Genomic DNA, 4074 nt, shown 5'->3' with positions numbered 1-4074 from the left:
GAATGATCACATGTATCTTGCTGTTCCTTTCTGCCACCAAAAATATCTAGGTCACAGATATTAAAATTTTCTTTCAGTTATACTAAGTATTTTTTCCAGAAACCCGAAGTTCTTGGGGGAAATTAAATTGAATACTCTCTTCACATATACAGTGATAAAAATCACATGAAGTACTAGGTACAATTCAACCTGTTTTAAATGCAAATATCCAGGGAAATATGTGGATATTCTTTCCAATGAAAATAAATCTGCATTTGTATCTTTCAATTAGTGTGGTAATACCTACATTCTGTAGAAGCAGACTTTCCATGAGTTTAATCATTCTCACAATATGTCTATAGCTAAATCTTCCCTTTTTTGTAATCAGTGCTATGTGAAATATTTGTTTTATAAAGAAGATACTTAGCACAGACTTCAAGTAATATGAAAATATGAAGCTCATAAAGGAATCTTATGATTTGGTTTAGCAACAATGTGTAAAACAATGTTATGGGCAGCACAACAATTAAAATGTGTCTTGCATACTCTATCCCTTTAGATACATCACTATAATTCATTAATTTCACTCAAGAATCATTACAAACATACCTAGAAGAATAATGTAATTACTAAATTATTGAATGCATGATATGAACTAATTATGGTAGAGTCTATTAAACTCATAAAGGATATTTTGTCTGAAGTTATATTAATAATAGCCAGACATTTATCAATCAATTATTAAACAAGACTCTTTAAATTGCCTTGTATAAATATATTGTATAGCTAAGCAGTTCAATTTGTTAGCAAAGGCCTCACTGAAAAACACCAATTTAATTTCAGTTTGAAATATGGTGAGCACATAAGGGTGGTATGTCATTATATGATAAATGCACCTATAACTGACACGCACATTTTTTTTCTGGAGTCAGTGACAATTAGTGATTAGTTTAATTTTTAACATTAATGTTTAAGTTAATTTAATCTGAAGTATTCTATTTCTTTTTGCACTGTATAGTTAACTTGATTAAACAACTGAAGGGTTTGATAGCCATTAATGAACTCTGATTTTTGTAAATTCAGCCATAATTTAAACCTCTGCAAAGTTATACCGTATTGTCAAAGGAAATTATTTCTGATTGCTCTGTTGAACAACGCCTAATTTATAAAACTGAATATTTCTAAAGTGATTTTCTTATTAGGATATGTAAGATTCTGAAGTCTTATGAAAAATTGCTTGGAATAAAAATGATTATAACAGGCTTGCAGAGTTACAGCCATGGCTGTCTGTGTTGAGGGCACCCCTAGGAAAGAACACATTCTCTGCCTGTTTGACGTGGACGGGATCCTCAAGACAGTTCACCAGAAAATTGACCCTGAGGTATCAACCTTCCTGCAGAAGCTTTGAAATAGTGTGCAGATTGTTGTGGTGGGTGGCTCTGACTACTCAAAGATCTTTGAGCAGGTGAGTGATGGGGATGAAGTCATTGAGACATTTGCTTATGTGTTTGCCGAGAATGGGAAAGTGCAGTATAAGCATGGATGGCTCTGCTCAGATTGCCAAAGAAGCATAGAGTTCTGGAATGGCACGCTGAACATCCCGCCCATTGGCCGCAGCTGCACCTTGGAGGATAGGATCTAGTTCTTTAACCTGGTCAAGAAGGAGAAGAATCGGGAGAAGTTTGTGGAAGCACTGAAGACAGAGTTTGCTGGAAAGGGGCTACAGTTCAACAGAGGGGTGATAATGAGCTGCCAATGTCTTCCCCGAGGGCTAGGATAATTGTACTGCCTCGACAATCTGGATGAGGACAGCATCGACATCATCCACTTATTTGGCAATGAGAACAGCCCTGGTGGGAATGACTTTGAGATCTATGCAGACCCCGACTATTAGCCATACTGTGGTCTCCCCCCTCCCCAGGATACTGTGCAATGATGTCGAGAACCTTTCTTCCCAGAGACAGCACATGAGGCATGATGGTGACCACAGCTAAGCATTGGGACCTTCAAAGAGCTCTTGTCAGGCTTAAAGAGAGAACCATGGGGTGCCAAGTTTCCCATTCCTCTGAACCTGCATAGAGTATCATGTGGAGCACCACAAGGTCTACCCACACAGGACTAGAGTTTGTGACAACTGTCCCTAGCCAGATGGCTCCCAAAAAGACTTATTCCTGCACTCCACTGATGGCCCCTGGTTTCTGATGCTGCTGATCTTTGGGACAGACCTTCTTTTAATCCCTGCAACCAGGAGGCAGAGGCAGGTGGATCTCTGTAAGTTTGAGGCCAGCCTGGTCTACAAATCTACATAGAGAAACCCTGTCCCGAAAGACTTACAAAAAATAGGTTTCACTCCAGAGGGAACATGTGAGTTATGGTATGGAACCTGCTGGCCACAACTGACAAAGGGAAGAGTGTCAGAGAAGGGACACTACTCAAAGGACTGTCACAGATTATAGTTCTCAAGACAAGGTGCTTTTTAAAAAATGATTAAAACAAAATAAAATTTAGAAGTTTTTAGTCTTAAGGGGAAAAAGACAGCATTGCTCTTTTTTTTTTTTTTTTTTTTTTTTCTGGAAGATGCATACTGTCTAAGTAATTCTGGAATGTTTTCCTAGTTGAAAGACACAATATCAAGACTATTACTAATAAGAGGAGCACATAGAGAAAATATATGGGAAGGTTGTGGAAGAGTGACATTCTCTAAAGAGTGGGATATTGATTTTTCAGCCCACCTGAGCAGATTCAGCAGCTGGACCTAGGATCTGAGGGTCTGAAAGAATGGTGGCAAACTACAGACTAATGCTGTAGACAACCTTACTTCAATTACAAAATACTTTTACACATGAACGAAACATGAAAGAAAAGGAAGGCTACTTGAGTTCAGAAAAAAAAGTGATGACAAATACCTGATCTGAAAATCATGTAAATAAACATCAATATCAACATACTAAGCATGAAAGCAAAGCAGAAGGCCATATCAAGATATATAGCAATGTTCTGACATCCAGCAAGAATGAACATGTCTTATGAGTTGAATGTACTTATTTGTCACAGAAGGCAAGAAATCACATCCAAGAACAATCCAGGTAATGAAATGTACGTGAGGTAAAAGGCCCTCTCATAGTTCCCTAAAATATTGTTCACCATGGATCATTCTTTTGGCCATGTATCAACAGTGCAATAACACAAAAGTCATGGAAATGCAAACTTTAAAATGACTATTTATAGAACATTAACTTTGAAAATGAAAAAGAATAAGAAAAGGTGTTCTTCTATAATGGTTTCCAAGCTGTCAGTCTAGGGTCCATGAGCACCCTAATTTTGAAGTCAACCTGGCCCCCTAAATGTGAGTATCAATTAGGAGGCTTTGGCAGCCTATGGTAATTGAACAGCACTTTTACCTAGTGTAGGGATCGACATTGGGAGCCCATTCCTCATGGAGGAATACTCTCTTAGCCTAGACACACAGGGGAGGGCCTAGATCCTGCATCAAATGAAATGACAGACTTTGATGATCCCCTATATGAAGGCCTCGCCATTTCTATGGAGCTGAGGAGGAATGGGATGGTTGTTGGTGGAGGGGATGGGATAATGGGAGGGAAAGGGAACTGGGATTGATATATAAAATAAGATTGCTTCTAATTTAAATAAAAAAGGAAAAATTTGTAACAAAAAAAGAAAAGGTGTTCTTTACTTAAAATTAAATATCCCAGGAGTTAATTCTCCTGCAGTATTTGAGTAAGAAATAAAATTCAATCCCACACCCTACCTAACTGTAAGGAAGCTAGTAGTCTGCCTCTTATGCTGGCATAGACATAGACAAGGAATTCACAAAGTCAGACGTATAAACCAAAAAGCCAGCACTGATTTTAGGTTACCCTTCCTCAATGAATAAGATAGAGAACATTCAAGAAAGACTCTATGTAAGAACCATGTGCCTTCTCAAGCATGTGTACACATGTGCACTCACATATGTATGATTACATAACACACACAAATCTTCATCATCCTCATCAACAACAAACTGATTCAAATAAGAAAGCAAAGCAATCCAGAAAACATGGAAAAGAAATAAAACAAAAACAGTCATTGATA

General features: G+C 37.7%; 1 pseudogene; it reads left to right on the top strand.

Moving 5' to 3' along the window:
- Positions 1-1258: 1258 nt before the first annotated feature.
- LOC127232979 (phosphomannomutase 1-like) lies at positions 1259-1957 on the top strand (annotated as a pseudogene).
- Positions 1958-4074: the final 2117 nt, after the last annotated feature.

This window comes from Phodopus roborovskii, unplaced genomic scaffold (assembly GCF_943737965.1).
Source record: "Phodopus roborovskii unplaced genomic scaffold, PHOROB, whole genome shotgun sequence".
Taxonomy (NCBI): Eukaryota; Metazoa; Chordata; class Mammalia; order Rodentia; family Cricetidae; genus Phodopus; species Phodopus roborovskii.
Note: the sequence above shows the minus strand (reverse complement) of the source record. Positions and strands in the feature narration are given on the sequence as shown.